The 22,713-nt window shown below is 44.7% G+C and overlaps 1 long non-coding RNA gene across 1 annotated transcript in view; it reads right to left on the bottom strand.

Moving 5' to 3' along the window:
• Positions 1 to 557: 557 nt before the first annotated feature.
• Positions 558 to 22,713, bottom strand: part of LOC144085804 (uncharacterized) — a 34,966-nt gene continuing 12,810 nt past the window's right edge. Inside the window, exon 5 of the long non-coding RNA XR_013304277.1 lies at positions 558 to 774. This is a non-coding gene — a long non-coding RNA (uncharacterized LOC144085804). The remainder of the gene's footprint in view (positions 775 to 22,713) is intronic.

Here is a 22,713-nt window from a genome sequence, read left to right as displayed (position 1 = left end):
AGTTGTAGAAATAACTGGAAACTCAAAAGAGCCATGACATTTTGTTCATCACAAGTGTATGTAAACCTTTGACCACAACTGTATCTCAAAATGTGTCTTGTATCTCAAGGTAATTATTTGCTCGGAATTACTGTACAGTAATACCTTGACATATGAGTGCCCCGACATATGAGGATATTGAGATACGAGTAAAATTCCGAGCAAATATTTGCCTTGAGATACGAGCATGCGAGACAGCCAGGTGGCCAAGAGGCTGCTTATGGGAACAGCGTGGCACTGTCTTTCTCTCCCTCTCCCTCTCCCTCTCACTCCCCCCCCCTGTGGTTCAGAAAATGAATGAATGAATGTTTGCAATGTTTTATTTTGTCATTTGCCCTTTGTTATTTATGCCTTTCGTTTGTGCATCCGTATTCTCGTTGTCTGCCCGATTCCTGCACTTTGATCCAACTCTGCTCCGCCACGAGTGAATTTGTAACAACATATCACTTTCTAAGTTGATTAACTCCCCCAACAAATCATCACCAAAATGTTCATGAAAGGCAAATTTAACACACACAAAAGATTTATAAACATTTATTGAAAGTCACAATCAAATAAAATCTATTTGTAATGAGCAGTTAAAAACAAACAAGAAAAAAAATACACAATAAAGTCCAAACTGTTTCAGTGAAAGTAAATGATTTGGATTATTTCAGATATTTTACTATTGCATTTAGCTGTTCCTGGAATTCATTGAGGAAAAATGCTTTCTGACTGGATTCTTTTTTGTGCATCCTGCAAGAAATAAAAAAGGAATTGGTAATAATACCATTTGTAGCAGTTTTTTCAATTATGGACATTAGTACAAATGCATGGCGGCCCGGTGGTAAGAGTGGTTAGCATGTTGGCCTCACAGTTCTGGGGTCCTGGGTTCAAATCCAGGTCATGTCTATCTGTGTGGGGTTTGCATGTTCTCCCAGGCCTCCATGGGTTTCCCCGGGTACTCCGGTTTCCTCCCACATTCCAAAAACATGCATGGTAGGCTGATGGGACTATCTAATTTGTGAGTGTGCGTGGTTGTCCGTCTCTTTATTCGCATCTCAAATCAATATTTCCCATAGAAATGAAATTAATGAATTAATTCGTTCCCACCTTCTGATGAAAAACACCCCAAAACAGGATTTTCAATGAAAAAAATGTTTTTAATTGGTTGTATTTCACCATCTACTAACAGAGTAACAAATAACTGGTGGTTATGAGTCTCACAGCTCTGGGGTCCTGGGTTCAAATCCAGGTCACATCCACCTGTGTGGAGTTTGCATGTTCTCCCCAGGCCTGCGTGGGTTTCCCTCGGGTACTCCGGTTTCCTCCCGCATTCCAAAAACATGCATGCTAGGCTGATTGGACACTCTAAATATCCTCTAGGTATGGGTGTGAGTGTGCATGGTTGTCTGTCTCTTTGTGCCCTGCGATCGGCTGGCCACCGATTCAGGGTGTCCCCCGTCTCTGGCCCAGAGACAGCTGGGGTTGGCTCCAGCACCCCTGGCGACCCTAATGAGCATAAAGCAGTTAAGAAAATGAGATGAGATGTGATGACTACAAATACATTTTTAATCAAATAGCTTATTCACGGGCATTGACAATGATAGACTGTGATCTGTTTGTTTGCCACCAACCTCGTAGCTCAGATGGATTGGACATTTTGCACAATCAATGTCAGCCCATAACTTAAGTAACTATTTGATTTGTTTGGCAAAACTAATGCTATCTAGTTGTTAGTAATTTGTAGACATTAAATAATATAGAGTAAATATTTTTTTTCTTTTTGCACATTCAATGAAATTTAATACATTGATATCTCTACTTACTAGGTACGAACGTTTCAGGTTACAATTTTTTTATGCAAATGAGAGACTCGAGATACGAAAAAGATCCAAGTTACAAAATCCCCCAAAAAGTAAATGCATTTCCTTATCTGTTATTTTATTTTGAATTCCCCTTATCAAGCAATTAAAATCTGTACAAATGCAACGTGTCGCGTATTTTCACACACACGCACACACACACGTAAAAGTCTAAAAGGTACTACAAACTGGATGGCTTTCCGCCTTAGTAGAACGGGTTCTTGCCATCATCTGGCGGACAAACACGGGTATTACATCTATAACAACCGCTGAGGGAGATATTTCAGAGGCGCAGGGCACATTTTCACATGCTTTATTTATTTAAAGACATTAAGAAATGATTTCCTTATAATTTTCTCTCATTTTTGTGTTTCCTCGCATCTTTAATACAAATTGCGACACTGACCAATTTTAAAGGGTTTAGTTGGTCGTGTGAGGACCGTGGAAAAAATGAGAGAATTTACATATAAAGCACACCTCTTCTTAGAAAATTTTCAAGTAATGAAAAAGTCTTGGAACCAATTAATTTCGTAAGTAGAGGTACGACTGTATTAGACAACATTGTGACATTCTTTTGGACATATTTCACCTGGTAGAACCCCCTTAATGTTAATGTCTTCTGCCTTGCGGTTAATAGGGAGACGCCCGAGAGGTGCACCCTTCTTCCTGTCTTGAGATTTACGCGTAGGGTTACAAAAACTCTCTGTGCTGTAAAAACATTTTTTAAAGTTTTCTCGCGTGGACCAAGACATCCCAACTCAGACTCCTCTCTCTCGGCACAAGCCTGGTGACCCCGACAATGGACCTGTAGTCTCCGGGCCTATGGCGGCGACCGCCACACTCAAACTGGAGTATTGGGTGTCCGTGCCCGAGGCGTGGTTCGCAAAGGTCGAGGCAGCAGGATAGCGTTAGAAGTGGTTCGCTTCATTACATCTGCAGATCGCACTGAAAGAACACTCGCTGAAGTTGCATAGGCTGTCCTGATGCGAGCGGGCGTGCCGACTGTTGGACATTAAAGGCCTCAGCGAGTGCACACCTAGACATCCCATGGACTACATGCTGAACCTTTTGGGCGAAGAAGAGCCCGGATAACTTTTAATGGAGCTATTCCTGCGGCAGCTCCCCGCTCACGTACGCACTGCCCTCGGCAACTTAGACACCACCGACTCGTGCGCTCTCGTGGAGGAAACCGAGGGCTACTTTACCACGACGTTGCGAGGCACACATGGCGCCGGTGCCTGGCATGTTGCGGAAGGACAGGCAGGAGTGGGACCAAAGGCAAGGCTGATGTTATTTCTGTGCCAAGGCGAAGATGTGCCATGAGCCCTGCACATTGGCAGCAACGGGAAATGGAACTGCCCGCCCCCTGTAGTAGCCAGGACAGTGGGTGATCAGAACCATCTACTTTTCATGGTAGACATGTCTCTGGTCGGAAGTTTCAGTGTGACACTGGTGCGCAGAGGAGTGTGGTTCCAGCGGTGATCAAGTAAGCAGCTGAAGGTTAATCTGTTCCAGCGCTGTGTTCGGCAGACGAAACGTCCATACGAACATATGGACTAAATGTTCTGGATTTGCATTTTGGTTCCCAGCGGTTTAAGTGGGAGTTAGTTCACCATGTTGCTTTTCCTCTTCTGGGGGTGGACTTTCTTTCTGCATATAATCTGCTAGTGGACTGGTTGACTGGACGGTTAGTGGATGCACGGATGTTCCTTTCTATAACCGGAGTAAGGGGGACGGGCAGCCATGTTTGTTTTTCTAGCTCACTTGCCAGTGACAATTTTTCAAGGTTACTAAGTGAGTACCTCAATGTTATCTATCGTATTTACTCGAATATAAGCCGCCCGTGCGTATAAGCCGCACCCTTAAAATTGCCTTAAAATTGTTGAATTTTACAATTTCTCGTATATAACTCTCCCCCCTCATTCCTCATTTTCACCTCCATATATATGGTTTTAATAGGGAATACAAATGTGTTAATTTGAAGGGAAAATATTAAGAGAAATCATCACACATGGTATTTCTGAGATACTGTATGGATAAAAAGCTCATTATTAGGGTCAATATCAAAAGGAAAATAATATGCAAAATATCAAAATATCAAATATTTAAATTTGAAAAACAAAACAAGTCTATCTTGATGAGAACCTGGTGCTTTCTAATTACAGAAATGACAATTTTCTTATGGGAAGTTTAGATGTTTTGGCAGCCATATTGATTCTAATGTCAAAATATCTCAACTCTTTTCTTTCAATGGTTCCGATTACTCCACTAGTTGTCACTTTAAAACAAGAAATAAAATGAAAAATATCAAAGGGGAATTTTGTTTTATTTCAAAATCAAGGCTACTCGCGTCTAGCCAGTCAGAGCACGTTTAACTAGGTTTAGACGGCAGCGCCCTAGGTAAGATGGCTGCCCCCCACCTTGGTAAGATGGCCGTGCCCCGAGCGAGCAGTGAAGGGAACGTGAGTTTTTTCACTTTTTATAAAAGATACGTGCATTTTTTTCTTGCATTCCCTTCATATACGACAAAATAAATGTTTACCGTTTGATCTGTTTACCTTTTGTCTATTTTAAAATAAATGTTCGTATTGGCCACATTGTCTTGCGTCATGATGTTACGGCGCCATTGCATCATGACGTCATCGTGTCATGGCACCGTCAACTGAAAGTTTCGTGGATGTCGTGTTTTTATGTGCATATAAGCCATACCATCATGTCAGTCATAATTTTTTTGTCTAACAAAAGCGTCTTATATGCGAGTAAATAGGGTATCCCACTTTCTCCACTGTTTCTACTAAACATGGTGTCGAGCATCTTATTGAGACTACCAGCTAAATTAGCAGTCGCTAAAGCCAATTTTGAAAACATGAAGCGGTTAGGGATTGTTAGGCACTTTAACAGTCCTTGGTCGTCCCCCCTTCACATTGTTCCTAAACGTGATGGTGGTGGAGACTGTGAGGGGATTATCGTTGCCTTAATGTTGTCATTTTGCCTGATTGGTACCCCCGTGCCACACATGCAAGATTTTTCAGGACACCTTTCCAGCGACTTATGGACAGTGTTCCCTCTAAGCTGCGCGCGTGCGCAATTGCGCACTACTCTCGTCCTCGCTGCGCAGCAGCAATCATATGGCGCGCAGTAAAAAAAAAAAAAAAATCGGATTTTTTTTTTTTTTTTTTTTTTTTTTTTTTTTTTTTTTACCCCTTTCCCCATGATGGCGCCGTTTAAGCGGCAGCAAGTGGCAGTAGCTCTGTCCACTTATGTTTTTCGTGTTTTACAGCATGTTTTACATGAAAAATGGACAGGTCGCCGAATGGACGTTCCGCCGAACGTTCATTCGGCGACCTGCCCGTCTGTCAAACGTCCGTCGGCGAAACGTCTTTAGGCGAATCATCCGAGTACCGATGATGTCGCTCACACTGGTACTCAGTGCGCTCAGGGAGGTTGACTTTCTGCTCAGACCAACAAAAAATTAGAGGGAACATTGCTTATGGATTCAGTTTTTTTGTGACATGCCATATTTAGATGTCTATTTAGATGACATACTATTTGCTAGCAGTAATGGGTGGCATCACGAGCAGTATAGCATTTTCTACCGGGAGCTCCTGGCTCCTTGGTTGTGCATCATATTCGCTTTCTTTTAGAGGGCCCCAATTTTCCTACATACACATAAAAAAACTGTCACGTTTTCAATGTCACGTGCGGCAGAACCGTAGTCTGCACTACAACGGCAGAACCGTAGTCTGCACTACAACGGCGGCAACTATCTTAGCTGGCTCACTGGCTCACCATGGTTGGCCCGAGGGCATTCCGTTTTCTTCCACAGCATTGGCGGATGTGGCGCGGGCATTTATAGGGACATGGGTTGTTTTAGGACTCAGATCTGTCATCAGACAGGGGCGAGTTGTGTGGTGCAATTACCAACGGCTTGGGGGTTAAACTGCAGAGGACCACCGCGTACCAACCGCAGGCGAATGGGCTGTGCAAACGCTTTCATCGCTTCATGAAAGCCTCACTTCATGTGTGCTTGATTGATGGCGACTGAGTGGATAGGGTTCCATTGGTGCTCATGGTTAGGTGTGCACTCAAAGAGGATCTGCAGTCCTCATCCGTGGAGTTTGTCTACGAACAAGTGTTGCACGTGCCAGCACATTGTGTTTCCAAGACTACCGCTCCGTACTGCAGTGGGTGCAGATTTTCGTTCCAACCCAAAAGAGGAAACCTTTCCACCAATCTGGTATGTTATAAGTGCAATCGGTGGATTGCAGTCAGGTGGTTATTGTTTCAGCAGAAACAATATGAAGATGGCGGCCCGTGTAAATGCAATGGCCCAAGGGTCTCTCTACCTGCGCACTCTTTTCGTGTGTTTTGTGTGTTTTATTGCAAAATGTTTGTCAAAACCAGACTTTAATGTCAACTATAACCGTAAAACTTACTAAAAATCTGTTACCAGCAGGGAATTATGATTTCTGCGAATTCCGTCGCACACAGCATTCCGGAAGAGATCACGAACTTGAGGGGGGCCCCTTGATTTGTTATCGGCTCTGATTGGCCAAGGAGAGGGTATCGGAAGGGAAAACAAAAGTGAGGCCACAGAGTGGGCTTCTCTGGGTAAGCTCAAGAAATAACCACTCAAACCACTGCTGCCAAACCTCTTCCTCTCCAATGTCAGATCCATTGCAAAACAAGACGGCCAATTTGGAAATAGAGCTCGCCGGAAATCGCTACATTCGAGATTGGTCCGTGCTAATCATCAGAGAGATGTGGCTAAACCCACAAATACCCGACACTACGGTGCAGCGAGCAGGCCGCATGCTATTCAGATGAGACGGGACCTGGGACTAAGGCAGACCTGGGCAATGCAGGTTTTTGTTCCAACCGATCCAGCACAGACAATTTAACTAATTAGATTTCTGCTGAAACAAGAAGCACCTGACTGCAATCCACTGATTGCACTTCTACGATACCAGATTGGTGGAAAGGTTTCCTCTTATGGGTTGGAACGAAAACCTGCACCCTCTGCCCTTTGTCAAATTAATTGCCCAGGACTGGACTAAGGGGAAAAATAGGTGGTGGGCTTAGCATCTATGTGAATCAGAGATGGTCTAACAATAGCACTGTTCTGGATAGATACTGTTCCCCAGACCTTGAATTCATGTCGGTGAGATGCAGACCCTTCTTTCCCAGAGATAGCTGTTGTTATCATCACTGCTGTCTAATATCGCGGGTAATGTGGACCAGACATGGCCGCGATAATTGAAAAATTGCGAAGTAGGTTCAGCCCCATTGTAACTACCACAATACATGCTTCACATGCTTTTGCGCCTATACAGAAATACAAGTACACAAGTATAATTGTCAAAACGTGTATATTTATTAAATATTACAACTATAAACATATCAAAAGACTCTAATGTATTAGTATGTAAATATAATCTAGATATAAGAAATTGTAAATACTTGCTGTACTCAGTGAAAATAGTCCTTCTCCACTTGAAATACTGTATTTTCACTCATATAAGCCATATTTGTAACAAAAAAATAATGACTGAATCAAGGGTATGCCTTATATGTGTACAAGACTTACAGCGTTGCTATACTCTTTTTCACCAGTAGATGTCGGCAAATTAACATTTACTATTCGTTGGTTATTTTCTGTTTTGCATTATGAAAACAACCATTACTGGATGAATGAAAATGTCCTTATGATATTAACCCTAATAGTGTGCTTTTGATTCATACAGCATCTCAGAAAAAAAATCTCAAGATTTTCCTGTCAAAGTAACACAATTGTACCCCCTATAAAAACCATGAATATGGAGGTAAAAAAATGTGAATCAAGGGATGGCATATACGCAAGAAATTGTAAAATTGTGCGATTTTAAGGCAATTTTATGGGTCCGGCTGATACGCGCGGGCGGTTTATATGCGAGAAAATACGGCAATCCAAAAAATATCAGGTTAATGTTTGTAATAAAAAAACTGGTTGATGATTGTAATCCAAAAAAAGGTTGATGATTGTAATAAAAAAAACGGCGATGATTGTAACCCAAAAAAAACTTGGGCGATTATTGTAATCCCAAAAAACAGGTTCATAATTGTAATCCCCCCATACGCCCCCAAAAAGGTTGATGGTTATTTTAGTACAAGTCCTCACTGCTTGAATCTTCAGGGGGCACAGGAGGAATTCCCGCGGGGGTCGGGGTTGGGATTTGGATTTTAACTTTATTTCAACCCGTATTCGGGAAATTTCCTTGGTTTCAGTAGCAAGACAGACAGAAGACATTGTAGACCTAGGTAAAAAAACTGGAGCCAAACACAGGAAGTCCACAAGGTGGCGACCTCCTGCAGACTGAGACTGAGGTTAAATATGCAGAATGACTCTTTCAAGCTGATCCGCACAGTCTCTCAGTAGTTTGGAGGTTTTAAAGATCATCTTCCTTGCCTAGATCCTCCTAAAACGTTCTATCACCTGATCAGCAGCAGCGGAGAGGCCGGTGGGGGCCTTCAAACCACACAAGCAGCCCAGCAAGTACAGGTAGCTCCTCCATCTGACCGGAGAGAGATTTCACGTTCCCATAACAATGATGGAATGCTCGGTTTGGAGCTTTGTCTCTTCTCACTATCGTCCACTGCTCACATTTGATGCCGCATGCATGACAGCGGAGGCACGGCTGAACGGCTCCAAAGACATCTAGGACTAGCACAAAGAAACCAAGCCACGCGATGGGTGGGTTCGGTCGCAGAGATCGCAGAACAAAAAAGCAAAAAGCTCAAAGTACCAAGCAAAGTATATGGAAAAGCATTAAGAAATATTAAAATGCAATTTAAAAAGATAGAAAAAGAGCAGAAACACAAAACGAGCAAGAGCGGACGGAGCCACTTGAGCGGTGCCATCTTGGTTGCAGTTGCAAGAACGGATACAGACACAAGAAAAGACATTGTAGAGTTAGATAAAACTGGAACCACACATATTAAGTCTTTCACAAGGTGGGGAACTTCTGCAGACTGAGACTGAGGTTGAAAATATGCAGAATCACTCTTCCAAGCTTATCCGCACACAGCTGAGGAATCAACAGTAACAGAGTACAACACCCCTCAACTCCATTTGGTAATGACAGGGAGTTGTGACTGCCGTTTTTGTTTTTCTACAAATATGTTTTTGTACACCGACATGAGACCGTCCAGACAATTAGCAAATTCGTTCCATTTTAAAAACTTGCTCAGGAAGATAACCTTTCTGGCTAATTATTTGAGGAAACACTTCCTTGACATTCCTTTTTTGCTGCCTCTTGCTCTGTAGATGAACTTTTCAAACCAACCCATATTTGCTACAAAATCACGAGGCTTGCGGGCTCTTCGTTCAGAGCTAAGATATCGTAGAAGGTCTTGGCTTTGGTTCGGATGATGTTTGTATCCAGAGGAATGTTTTTCGCCCTACATTCTGAGATCCAGACTTATAGGGCATTCTCCATTTTGACGAGGATTTTATTCCTCGTGGTTACCACGGTCATCATCTTCCATTTTTTTCTTTGCCTCAATTGAAGCTTTGGATGGTGGAGGATGCTTAGGAATCATTTTTCGTGGTGGTCTATAATTGTTAAATTCAATCAAAGAAAGCTGGAATTCACTCGATGTGATTCATCTCCGTATGCGATCCTAAACGCTACCGGCAAGGAACATGAAAGACTGGGCCGCGTGTTCTGCAGCTGTATTTATATACGTTGTCTTCTTCTGTGGTATCATTGGTGCTTAGAACCAATCATTTCAGCGCAGAAGAGGAGGTGGTACCCTGACTTCAGCCATTTTTCGCCGCCATTTTCATCTGTCTTCCGATTGTGAACTTTTTTTAATAGCACAAAAATCGTGAAGAAGTGAATTTGCGTTAAGTCAAGTCATGATAATCGAGGGAACACTGTACCACTCTCTCCCTAATAATGGAAACCATAAACAATCATCAGAACAAGTGCTGTCCACATAATTGCAGATTTTAATCAGGCAAATCTAAGTACTGTTTTGACAAAATTTTACCCGCACGTGATATCTCCAACAAGAAAGGATAAAACTCTGGATCATGTTTACTAACACCCAAGGTGCATAAAAAGCCATACCACTCTCAAACGTTGGACAGTCAGACCACGTCTCTTTGTTCTTGGCTCCAGTATACACCCCCCTCAGCCGACAAACAAAGACAAAAGGTGAACCATTACAACTTTGCCTGATGACGCCCTCCCCTGATTCCAAGACTTGAACAGACACAGTGGGAAACTTTCCACCATGAGGACCTGGGCACACTCACAGACACCTTACTGTCTTACATCAAGTACTGCATGGCTACAGTCACTGTTGAGAAGACCATCCAGATGTACACAAACTTGAAACCGTGGATGAACAGCCAGGTCCGATCACTCCTCCGGACCCGTGATGCAGCCTTGAGATCCGGTGACAGAGTAATCTACAGCCCAGCTTGCGCCAACCTGGGGAAAGACATCAAGGCTGCTAAAGCAGACTGCAAGGGGCAGACAGAAGGGCAACTCGACAACCCCCGAACGATGTGGCAGAGCATACGGTCCTTCACCAACTACAAGGGCCGAGCTGTGACTCCTGCGGACTCAGATGTGGCACTGGCAGAGGACCTAAACAACTTTTTTTACCGCTTTAAGTCCCAAGTCCAGCCGTTAGTCACACCACCACAACCTCAACCACCAAAACATCCCCCCGGAGAGGTGGTGGATGTGAGACGTGTGCTCCGTGCAGTCAACCCCATGAAGGCTACAGGACCGGATGGAATATTAGGCAAAGTACTTAAGGCAAGTGCGGACAAAGTAGCACCAGTTTTCACTGACATTTTCAACCAATCACTTGAACAAGCCACCGTCCCAACCTGCCTTAAATCGGCCACCATCATCCCAATACCCAAGAAGTCACATGCAAACAATCTGGGCAACTACCGCGCAGTTGCTCTCACACCAATCATCACAAAGTGCTTTGAAAAACTGGTACTGAATCACATCAAATAATGTCCTCCCCTCATCCACGATCTGTATCAGTTTGAATATCGGACGAATAGATCCACAGAATATGCAATAACCCCACCCTCCACACTGTGCTGAGCCATCTTGAGAAAAGATGGAGCTATGTCAATGCTTTTCATCAACTACAGCTCAGTCTTTAACACCATAAGAGCGGACATTCTTATCCCCAAGTTGGCCAAGCTGGAATAAGGACTTTCTGGTCAACCGATCCCAACACGTGAAGCTGGGTTGCTACCTCTCATCCGCCCGCACGGTCAGCACTGGCTCACCTCAAGGCTGTGGCTGCAGACCCATGCACCCTGAGAACATCATTGTGAAATTTGCGGATGATACAACGGTGGTGGGGATCAAAACCAGAGAACTAATCTTGGACTTTTGACCGAACGAGGCCGCTCCGTCCCCCCTTTATATCAACGGCGAATGAGTGGAGCGAGTGGAGACATTCAAATTCTTAAGGGTCAGCAGCGATGCTGATCTCATTTGGGCAGCAAACAGCACAGCACTTGTCAAGAAGGCACAGCAAAGGCAACATTTCCTGAGAGTACTCAGGAAGGAGCAACTAAACATCAACCTGCCTAAAAGATGCAACTGCCCCCTACCTCCGCTACAAATCCCGGGGTCTTGGAAGGGCAACGAGCACCACAAAACCTCTTCAACCTGCTGCCCTCTGGCAGGCGCTACAGGACCATAACAGCGAAGACAAACGGACTCGAGGTCAGTTTCTTCTCAAGAGCCGACACCATACTTAACTCAAATTCTGCACCTAGGAAGCAATAATCAAGACTTACCTTGTCTCATCTCATCTTCCTCCACTTTTCTTAAGTCAGGTCGCGGGGGCAGGAGCTTCAGCAGGGAAGCCCAAACTTCCCTACCGAGCCACTTCTTCCAGCTCTTCCAGGAGGACCCCAAGGCATTCTCCCCAGTGTGTCAGAGCTCAGCCCCACAGGCTCCTCCCGGTAGGACATGCCCAGAACACCTCCCTCGATCCGAAGGAGCAGCAGGTGCTTTAATCCGAGCTCCTCCTGGAAGACCAAGTTTCTCACCCTATCTCTAAGGGAGAGTCCAGATACCCTGCAGGGAAAACTCATTTCAGCTGTTTGGATCTCGTTCTTTCGGTCACAACCCACATCTTATGACCATAGATGAGGGTGGCAATGTAGGTCGAACAGTAAATAGAGTCTCTCCTTTTGGCTCAGCTTCTTCTTCTACACGACGGACCGATGCAAAGTCAGCATCACTGCAAACGCCGCACCAATCCGCCTGTTGATCCCCCGCTCCATTCTTCCCCTCACTTGTGAACGAGACCCCAAGATAAGTAAACTCCTCTACCCGGGGATGGTCTCAGATTTGGAGGTAGTGATTCTCATCCCGACTGCTTCATACTCGGCTGCAAATCATTCCAGCGAGAGTTGGAGATCATGGCCTGATGAAGCCAACAGAACCACATCATCTCCAAAAAGCAGGAATGCAATTACGAAGTCACCAAACTGGACCCCTCAACGCCACGGCTGAGCCTAGATAATCTGTCCATAAAAGTTATGGACAGAGGGCATCCCTGACAGATTCCAACCCCCACTGGAAACGGATCTGGCTTACTGCCTACTACGCAGATTGATTGGGTGAACTCCCATGCCCCCAGAAGAACCCTGCTGAGGGTGTAGAGCTGATCCACTGTTCCACGGCAAGGACGAAAATCACACTGCTCCTCCTGAATCCGAGATTTGACCTCCCGGCGGACCATCCTCTCAGTTACCCTGGATAAGACCTTCCAGGGGACGCTGAGGAGTGTGATTCATTTCCCGATAATTGCAACAGCCTCTGGTCCCACTTTTTAAAAAGGGGAACCACCACCCCGGTCTGCCAATCCAGAGGCACTGTCCTCAATGTCCACGTGATGTTGCAGAGACGTGTCAACCAAGACAGCCCCACAACATCCAGAGCCTTTAGAAATTTCATCCACCCCCGGGGCCTTGACACCAAGGAGCTTTTTGACCACCTCAATTACTTTGACACCAGAGATAAGATAATCTGCCCCAGAGTCCCCCAGCTCTGCTTCCTCATGGGAAGGCATGTCTGTGGCGTCTTGGAGGTCTTCAAAGTATTCGGCCCACCGATTCACAACATCCCGAGTCGAGGTCAGCAGTGCCCAATGCCCACTATACACTGTTGATGGTGCACTGCATCCTCTTCACCATCAGAGCCAAATCACCACCAGGTGGTGATCGGTTGACAGCTCCGCCCTTCTCTTTCCCCGCTCCCGTAGACGGAGGAATGCTCCCCTCTCATCTACCAGGGTAAACCCGAAAATACAGGCACTGAGCCCGGGGGCAATGCGTATGACCACACCTGCTCGGCGCCTCTCACCATGGGCAACTCCAGAGTGGAAGTGTCCAACCCGCCTCGAAAGGAGTGGTACTGGAACCCAAACTGTGCGTAGAGGTGAGCCTGACTATGTTGACAACCTCCAGGACTACACGGACTCTGTACTTTCTTACATAAAAAACTGCATTGACAACGTCACTATAGATAAACGAATACGGGTTTTTCCTAACCAAAAACCCTGGATGACCAATGAGACACAGGCACTCATCAAATGCCGTAACTCCGCCTTTAGATCAGGGGACAAGATAAAATATAGCGCTGCCAGAGCTGAGCTGAAAAGAGGCATTAAAAAGGCCAAGGCAGCATATACCAAAAAAATTGAGGAGCACTTCACAGAAAATATCCCAAAGAAGATGTGGCAAGGAATACGACATATTACCAACTACAATAACAATAATATGTCTGTTAATGCAGATGCCTCACTAGCGGAGAAATTGAACCGTTTCTTTGCCCGCTTTGAGACTGACAAATCAGACCCAGTCTCAACACCCCCACCACCACCCTGCAGAAATACACTGACGTTCCGGGAACAGGAAGTGAGACTGGTAATGCGGTCTGTGAACACCAGGAAGGCTGCTGGCCCAGACGTAGTACCTGGGAAGGTGCTCAAAGCCTGTGCTGACCAGCTGGCTGGAGTCTTCACAAATATTTTCAATTGTTCCCTGCAACTATCCATCATTCCATCTTGTCTGAAATCTGCCACCATCATCCCTGTCCCCAAAAAGCCAACCATTGGCAGCATGAATGATTATAGGCCTGTTGCCCTCACGCCTGTGATCATGAAGTGCTTTGAAAAGTTGGTAGCCCGCCATATCAGGAATACAATCTCTCCCTCAATTGACCCTCACCAGTTTGCTTATAGAGCAAACAGGTTCACTGAGGATGCTATTGCCATTGCTCTTCATACAGCACTGAGCCACCTGGAACACCCTGGGAACTACGTGAGGATGCTCTTCATTGACTATAGCTCAGCCTTCAATACCATAAAACCGGACATTCTGACTGACAAACTCTCCCACCTTGGACTATCCTCTTCAATCTGCTGCTGGATAAAGGACTTCTTGACCAACCGACCACAGACTGTTAGACTTGGTCCCCACCTCTCTTCCTCCATTACACTAAGCACTGGCTCCCCTCAAGGCTGTGTACTGAGTCCTCTTCTGTACTCCCTGTACACCTACGACTGTACACCCACCCACCAGTCTAACGCCATCATCAAATTCGCTGACGACACCACTGTGGTCGGACTCATCTCAGAAGGGGATGAGTCGGCTTACAGAGATGAGGTCAACAATTTGTCTTCGTGGTGCTCGGTGAACAATCTCACACTGAACACCACGAAAACTAAAGAAATAATCCTGGACTTTCGCAAACACGGCACAGATCTGGCCCCACTCCTCATAAATGGAGTGTGTGTAGACAGGGTCCAGTCCTTTAAATTCCTGGGGGTCCACGTCACGGACAAGCTCTCATGGTCTACAAACATCACGGCAGTGGTGAAGAAGGCTCAGAAACGACTCCATTTCCTCAGGGTACTTAGGAAGAACAACTTGGGCACCAATCTTCTGATAACCTTCTATAGAACCACTGTAGAGAGCATCCTGGCGTACGGCATCACAGTGTGGTACGCTGGAAGCACGGCGGCAGACAAAAAGGCCATGCAGAAAGTGATTAACACTGCCCAGAGGATTGTCGGCTGCTCTCTGCCCTCACTTGAAGACATTGCCAGCCCTCGTTACCTCAGCAGAGCCAAGAACATCATAGGGGACCCTTACCACCCTGGTCACAATCTGTTCCAGCTGCTGCCCTCTGGCAGACGCTATAGGTCCCACAAAGCACGGACAAATAGGCTTAAGGACAGTTTTTTCCCCACATCCATCAGAAATCCAAACTCGCGCTAACATAACACACATTCCCTTCTGCGGTATATGAACAGATGTTTGGTTGGTGATCTGCCTCCTACTAGCTGACTGAAGTAAGGTAAGTGGAAGACAGTGAGAGGTAAGCGAGAGGTAAGCGACCTGTATCCACAACAGTGGAATGACAAATTACAAGTCCGTAACTTACACTTATTTAGGTCTTTTGCCGATTAAACGTAGCTTATGGAGAAGCACCATCAATTTCGTCACACGCAGTTTCTGCGTGTGATGACAAGTAGGCTTTTGTGTTGTGATAATGACGACAGGGCCTATGTCCGATTATTATTATTATTATTATTATTGAGCCGGAATTTCTCGACCTCATGCATTAGCTCAGGCTCTTTCACAACCAGAGAGGTGACATTCCACATCCCAAGAACCAGTTTTTCCAGCCGGGGATTGGACCGCCAAGGATCCGTCCTTTGGCTGCCGCCCAGATTTCGATGCACCCGACCTCTTTGGCCTCTCTAATAGCTGTTGAGCCCAGCAAGGCCCCAGACAACATAGCTCCAAGGTTCACTGGGACACACAAACCCCACCACAACGATAAGGTGATGACTCATCGGGGCGACTTATCTTGTACTGCACTATAACTCCTAGGCTTCTAACCAATTTAATCACTTATTTATTATTTCTCTTCATTAGTTTGTTGTTGTTAGTTGTGCGCTTCCCTACTTATTTATGTTGTTCACTACTTATTATGTTGACTACTCATTTTTTTAATTATTTATTGTTATTATTCATTATTTATTTATCATAAAAAATTCTAGGTTGATGATGCAGTGGAGGAAAATGACAGGGTCAGGGTTTTTATCTTTAACTTTATTCTGGATTCTCCTCAGCAGGCCAACGTTTTTCCCCGTTAAATTCGGAGATCCATTTTTCGTGACATTGACAAGCGCTACTCCAAGGAAGTTTCATATTTTCGATGAAAGCAGACACCCAGTCAAACAAGTCCTCTCCCCTTGTTTGTCCTTTAAAGACTCTATTGTCAAAATTCCTGTTATTTCAAAAGTGTCGTTGATACTTTGGATAAAAATGATGAGCTGAGCAGTGTCTTTGACATCATTCCTTTCATCCAGCGCTAAAGAATACAAACTAAATGACTCTGTCTTTTTGTTTAAGATGCTCTTGATATCTTCATCTACTATAATAGTTGCACACGGCAAGTCACAGTCCGCCGTGATAAACTGATTTTCTCAAATTTGTCTTTGGTCTTCGGGTACAAAATACCTGCAGTCTCCACCAAACATTCTTCATGACAAGATATTTATTGGTAATGCTCAGCAATGCTATGCTATAACTATGAATCAAACATGAAGAGTGTGGTGCTCACAGAGTTAAGACATTAAAAGGAAAGCAACATTGCCCGTTCTTTTTTTCCAATATAAAAAAAAACAATCTTAATATTACTACTAAACAAGAACCTTAAAACTCGCCGAACTGTCCGTCGACCAAACGTCCATTCGACCAAACGTCCGGAGACGAAGTGTCCGTCGACGAAACGTCCGGGTAACATTCAGATGGATTATGAATTGATATTGTAAAATGGAATATCTCAAAATTATTGATTAATTGTTTTACAGTGGGGCAAATAAGTCTTTAGTCAACCACCAATTGTGCAAGTTATCCTAATGGAAAAGATTAGAGAGGCCTGTAATTGTCAACATGGGTAAACCTCAACTCTCAAAATGATTGATTAATTGTTTTACAGTGGGGCAAATAAGTATTTAGTCAACCACCAATTGTGCAAGTTATCCTATTGGAAAAGATTAGAGAGGCATGTACTTGTCAACATGGGTAAACCTCAACCATGACAGACAGAATGTGGAAGAAAAAACAGAAAATCACATTGTTTGATTTTTAAAGAATTTATTTGCAAATCATGGTGGAAAATAAGTATTTGCTCACCTACTAACAAGCAAGATTTCTGGCTGTCAAAGAGGTCTAACTTCTTCTGATAAGGTCTAACGAGGCCCCACTGTAGATGTGTATATGGGTAAAACCTCTATTTGAGCGGCACCTCTATTTGAACGGAACCTCTAATTGAACATCACTACGGGGGAAAGTTGGAAAAATAGAGCGACATGCCGGTGAAATAGAGGTTTTACGGGTCATAGGTTCTTCTATGTTTGGCAAGCGACTTCTTGCCTGGTATTCATACCGTTGTCACATTAGCGATGCCACCAAGAAGCAATTGAAGAAGCTCTAGATTGATGTGGCCGTGATTCCAGGAGGATGCAACAAACTTATAAAGGCCCCCTGACATCTACTGGAATGCCCCATTAAAGGCCAAAGTCCGACAGTTCTACAAGAACTGGATGTTGCACGGCGAGAAGAGGTAAACCAAATACGGCAACATGCGAGCACCATCAATGGAAGTTTATTTGAAATGGTATGTCAATGCTTGGGACCAGCTGCCGAAGGATCTAATCATCAAGTCGTCCAAGGGATGCAAATTGATCAACGCTATTGTCAAATATATATATATATATATATATATATATATATATATATATATATATATATATATATATATATATATATATATATATAATCATCATATATATATATGATTATCATCATAGGCAGAGCTTTTTTATCCTTTATTTTTACGTTTTATTGTCTCTTAAGATTTTACTTGTTACTTTGCTTTATATATTATAATTCCAAACTTTAATGATTTAAAACTTTACTTTCAAGACTCTACTCCAAGACTCAAGTTGTGCGAGAGGCAGTCTTTGAGCTATTAGTTTAGTTTATCTTTGCGAATTCTGGACATTATATTTTGACCCACTCAGCCATGCCTCCGCTGTTTTACACAAAGGATCAGCTGTTAGCGCTACGCAACACCTGGATTCCCCTGGACCTGGACCTGGACCTCCCCGCGGAGTTAAAAAGGAAGAGAAGAGGATGCAGAGCTGGACGAAAATGTCAGGAGAGAAAGCGACGCTTCAGACCCAGCATTCCATCTATTATTATGGGGAACGCAAGATCTCTCCCCAATAAGATGGAAGAGCTAACGGCACTTACCAAACAACAACGACAATATCAGAAAATCTGTAATATGTGCTTCATGGAGACCTGGCTGAATGAACTAATTCTGGACTCTCTCGTCTCCTTGGATGGTTTTCAGCTGGTGAGGGCGGACAGAGATGCTGAGGAGAGCGGAAGGAAGAAAGGGGGGGGACTACCTGTTTTTATTAATAGTAGATGGTGCAGCCCCGGGCATATTACTGTGAAGGAGCAACTCTGCACTCGAGATATCGAGCTAGTAGCTGTTAGCATCAGGCCGTTTTACATCCCCCGGGAGTTCTCGCACGTTATCGTAATAACTGCGTATATACGTCCCTCGGCCGATGCGGCAGTCGCCCGCGAGCTGCTTCACGCCACTGTGTCCCGGCTGCAAACGTCACACCCCCAGTCTCTCCTTCTTATCTCTGGTGATTTTAACCATGCTCCCTTGGCTTCTACTCTCCCCACCTTCACTCAGTATGTGAAGTGCCACACCAGGGGAACAAAAACCTCTGGACCTGCTGTATGCCAACACAAAGGAAGCATACAGCTCAGTCCCCCTCCCCCCACTGGGCCGCTCAGACCACAACCTGGTCCATCTGATCCCCACCTACATCCCTATGGTGAGGAAAATAAAACCTACCACGAGGATCATACAAAGATGGACCGAGGAGACCAGCATGGTACTGAGGGACTGTTTTGAGGCCACTGACTGGGAGGTGCTGTGCAATTCACATGGTAATGACATTGACAGCTTGACCCACTGCATCACAGATTATATTAACTTCTGTGTTGAGAACATTGTACCCTCCAAGAAGGTCTGTTGTTTCTCCAACAATAGGCCGTGGGTCACCAGGGATCTAAGGGCCCTCCTGAACAAGAAGAAGAGGGCTTTTAGGTCTGGGGAGAAAGAGAGTCTGAAAATGGTCCAGAAGGAGCTGAAGAGATAGATAAGGAAGGGAAAGACCATCTACAGGAGGAAGCTGGAGAACCAACTCCAGAGAGGCAACACCAAAGAGGTCTGGAGGAGCTTGAGGACCATTTCGGGCCATGGAGGCAACAGCAAGAGAGACCCGGAGTCCGGCGGCAGGGAGTGGGCCAATGAACTGAATCAGTTCTTTAACAGATTCAGTCCTGCCCCCACTCCCCTGATCCCCCAGACCAGAAGCAACGCTCCCCCTTCATTCTCCTCCTCCTCTTCCTCCCCCTCTTCCACCGGTCTCTGCATTACTGTCAATCAGGTGATAAAACAGCTAAAGAAGATCGAGGCAAGGAAGGCTACCGGTCCAGACGGCCTCAGCTCCAGACTACTGAGAGAGTGTGCGGATCAGCTTGGTAAAGTGATTCTGCATATTTTCAACCTCAGCCTCAGTCTGCAGAAGGTCCCCACCTTGTGGAAAACTTCCTGTATGGTCCCAGTTCCTAAGACTGCGTACCCCAGGGAGCCAAACCACTTCAGGCCGGTAGCATTAACCTCTCACCTGATCAAGACATTGGAGAGAATCATCCTCAATCACCTCAGCCCCCTGATGAATGCAGAGCTGGACCCTCTGCAGTTCGCCTATCGTCCAGGCATTGGTGTGGAAGATGCTACCACCTACCTGATGCACAGGTCTCTTTCACACCTGGAGAACACGGGAAGCACGCTGAGAATGATGTTTTTGACCTCTCCAGTGCGTTTAACACCATTCAGCCGGTCCTACTGAGAGGGAAACTGGAAGAGGCTGGAGTAAGGAACCACCTAGCCGCATGGATCATCGACTTCCTCACTGACAGACCACAATATGTGAGACTCCAGGACTGTATGTCTTATGTGGTAGCTTGCAGCACGGGGGCCCCACAAGGCACAGTGCTCTCCCCACTCCTCTTCTCCCTCTACACATCGGATTTCAAACATAATACAGACACCTGCCACCTCCAGAAGTTATCTGACGACACCGCTATTATTGAACGAGTGACGGACGGGAACGACCTAGAGTACAGGGGAGTCATCACAGCCTTTGTTGACTGGTGTAGGCAAAACCACCTCTACATCAACACCAGTAAGACAAAGGAAATGGTCATCGATTTTCGGAGGAATCCTCAACAGACCACCCAGGTGAACATCCAGGGTACAGACATTGAAATCGTGGAGAATTTTAAGTACCTGGGTGTTCACCTCAACAACAAACTAGACTGGTCCACAAACATAGATGCCCTGTACAAAAGGGGCCAGAGCCGCCTCTACCTACTGAGGAGTCTACGGTCCTTTGGAGTGTGCAGGACGCTGCTGAGGACTTTCTACGACACTGTGGTGGCATCTACAGTGTTTTATGCAGTGCTCTGTTGGGGATGCAGGAGCACGGAGAGGGACAGGAACAGGCTGAATAAGCTGGTCAGGAGGGCCAGCTCTGTTCTGGGCTGTCCTCTGGACTCTGTGGAGGAAGTGGGAGAGCGGAGAATGCTGACCAGGATGATGTCCATCATGGACAGCACCTCCCACCCCCTGCATGAGTCTGTGGAGTCCCTCCGAAGCTCCTTTAGCAATAGACTGCGGCACCCTCATTGCAGGATGGAGCACTTCCGCAGATCGTTCCTCCCATCAGCTGTCAGGCTCTTTAACAAAAAAATGGCTGAGTGTTAAGACCTACCGTATGCATGCATGTATATTTATGTGTATGTATGTATATATGTGCTAAGCAACACGCGTATTTATTTATATATTTATTCATGTATTTATTTATTAACTTACTTATTACCTATCTATTTATGTCTAAAATGCCTTTCCCATTCTTGCATCCTCACCCTCTTGCTACTGTGAAAACGAAATTTCCCGAATACGGCATGAATAAAGTTATCCAATCCAATAAATATATATATATATATATATATATATATATATATATATATATATATATATATATATGTATATATATATATATATATATATATATATATATATATTTCTTGTATAGTTTGCCCACCCCTGCCCTAGGTGGCAGTTCGATGCTGTAAACCGATATATATATATATATATATATATATATATATATATATATATATATATATATATAGTTCGATGCTGTAAACCGATATATATATATATATCGGTTTACAGCATCGAACTGCCACCTAGGGCAGGGGTATATATATATATATATATATATATATATATATATATATATATATATATATATATATATCGGTTTACAGCATCGAACTGCCACCTAGGGCAGGGGTATATATATATATATATATATATATATATATATATATATATATATATATATCGGTTTACAGCATCGAACTGCCACCTAGGGCAGGGGTGGGCAAACTATACAAGAAAGGGGGTGGTTTTTTTTATATAAGAGGATACCTTTTCACCACCTCTAGCCTAGGTTGTCCTGATTCCAAGTGCACATATGGACACTGTTATGCTTGAACATGTTGTTCATTGTTGTCAGTCCACAACGAGCGCAGAAATTTAATAAAAGAACACCGCTCGAGTTCCGATCAGGGGGGCGTTCTTCCCAATCATTCCCCTCCAGGTCTCAATGTCATTTCCCACGTGAGCATTGAAGTCCCCCAGCAGGACGAGGGAGTCCCCCGAAGGAGCACTCTCCAGCACACCTTCCATGGACTCCAAAAGTCGGATCACACCTCTTTGTTCTTAGCCCCAGACACTCCCTTTAGCAGACAATCAAAGCCACAAAGAGCAACTTGACGACCCCCCGGATAATGTGGCAGAGCATACGGAGCCTCACCAACTACAAGGGCCAAGCTGCGAATCCTGCAGACTCAGATGCGGCACTAGCAGAGGATCTAAATAATGTTTTGCACGCTTTGAGTCCCAAGCTCACCATTCAACCTCCAGTACATCCCACACCATCTCGGTAAGAAGCTCCACCCCTTTCATTGTGGAGGTGAGACGTGTGCTCCCTGGAGTCAACCCAAGGAAGGCCACAGGACTGGATGGAATACAAAGCAAAGTACTTAAGGCCTGTGCTGACCAACTAGCACCAGTATTCATATACATTTTCAACCTTTCACTAGAACAAGCCTCCGTCCAGCCTGTCTGAAATTGGCTAACATCATTCCATTACCCAAGAAATCACCTGCAAAATCTGGGCAACTACTGCGCAGTAGCTCTCACACCAATCATTGCAAAGTGCTTTGAAAAATTGGTACTAAATTGGAAACACATCAAAGCCTGTCTTTCCCTCATCCATGACCCGCATCAGTTTGAAGTTTGGACCGCCAAGGATCCCTCCTTTGTCTGCCGCCCAGCTGTCGTTGCACCCGACCGACCTCTTTGGCCCCTCTCACTGGTGGTGAGACCATTTGAAGGAATTTGGTATATTATATTAATCAAACCTCAGAACTGTTCTCTTTTAAGTTTGATCCATTATGTATATCTCCCCTCTTTACTCTGGTTGTCGATGAGAATTGAGCGCCATATGCTGAAGAATCTTTTTTTGTTAATTCATTTCCCTGTGTGTA

This window comes from Stigmatopora argus, chromosome 12 (genome assembly GCF_051989625.1).
Source record: "Stigmatopora argus isolate UIUO_Sarg chromosome 12, RoL_Sarg_1.0, whole genome shotgun sequence".
Lineage (NCBI taxonomy): Eukaryota > Metazoa > Chordata > Actinopteri > Syngnathiformes > Syngnathidae > Stigmatopora > Stigmatopora argus.
Note: the sequence above shows the minus strand (reverse complement) of the source record. Positions and strands in the feature narration are given on the sequence as shown.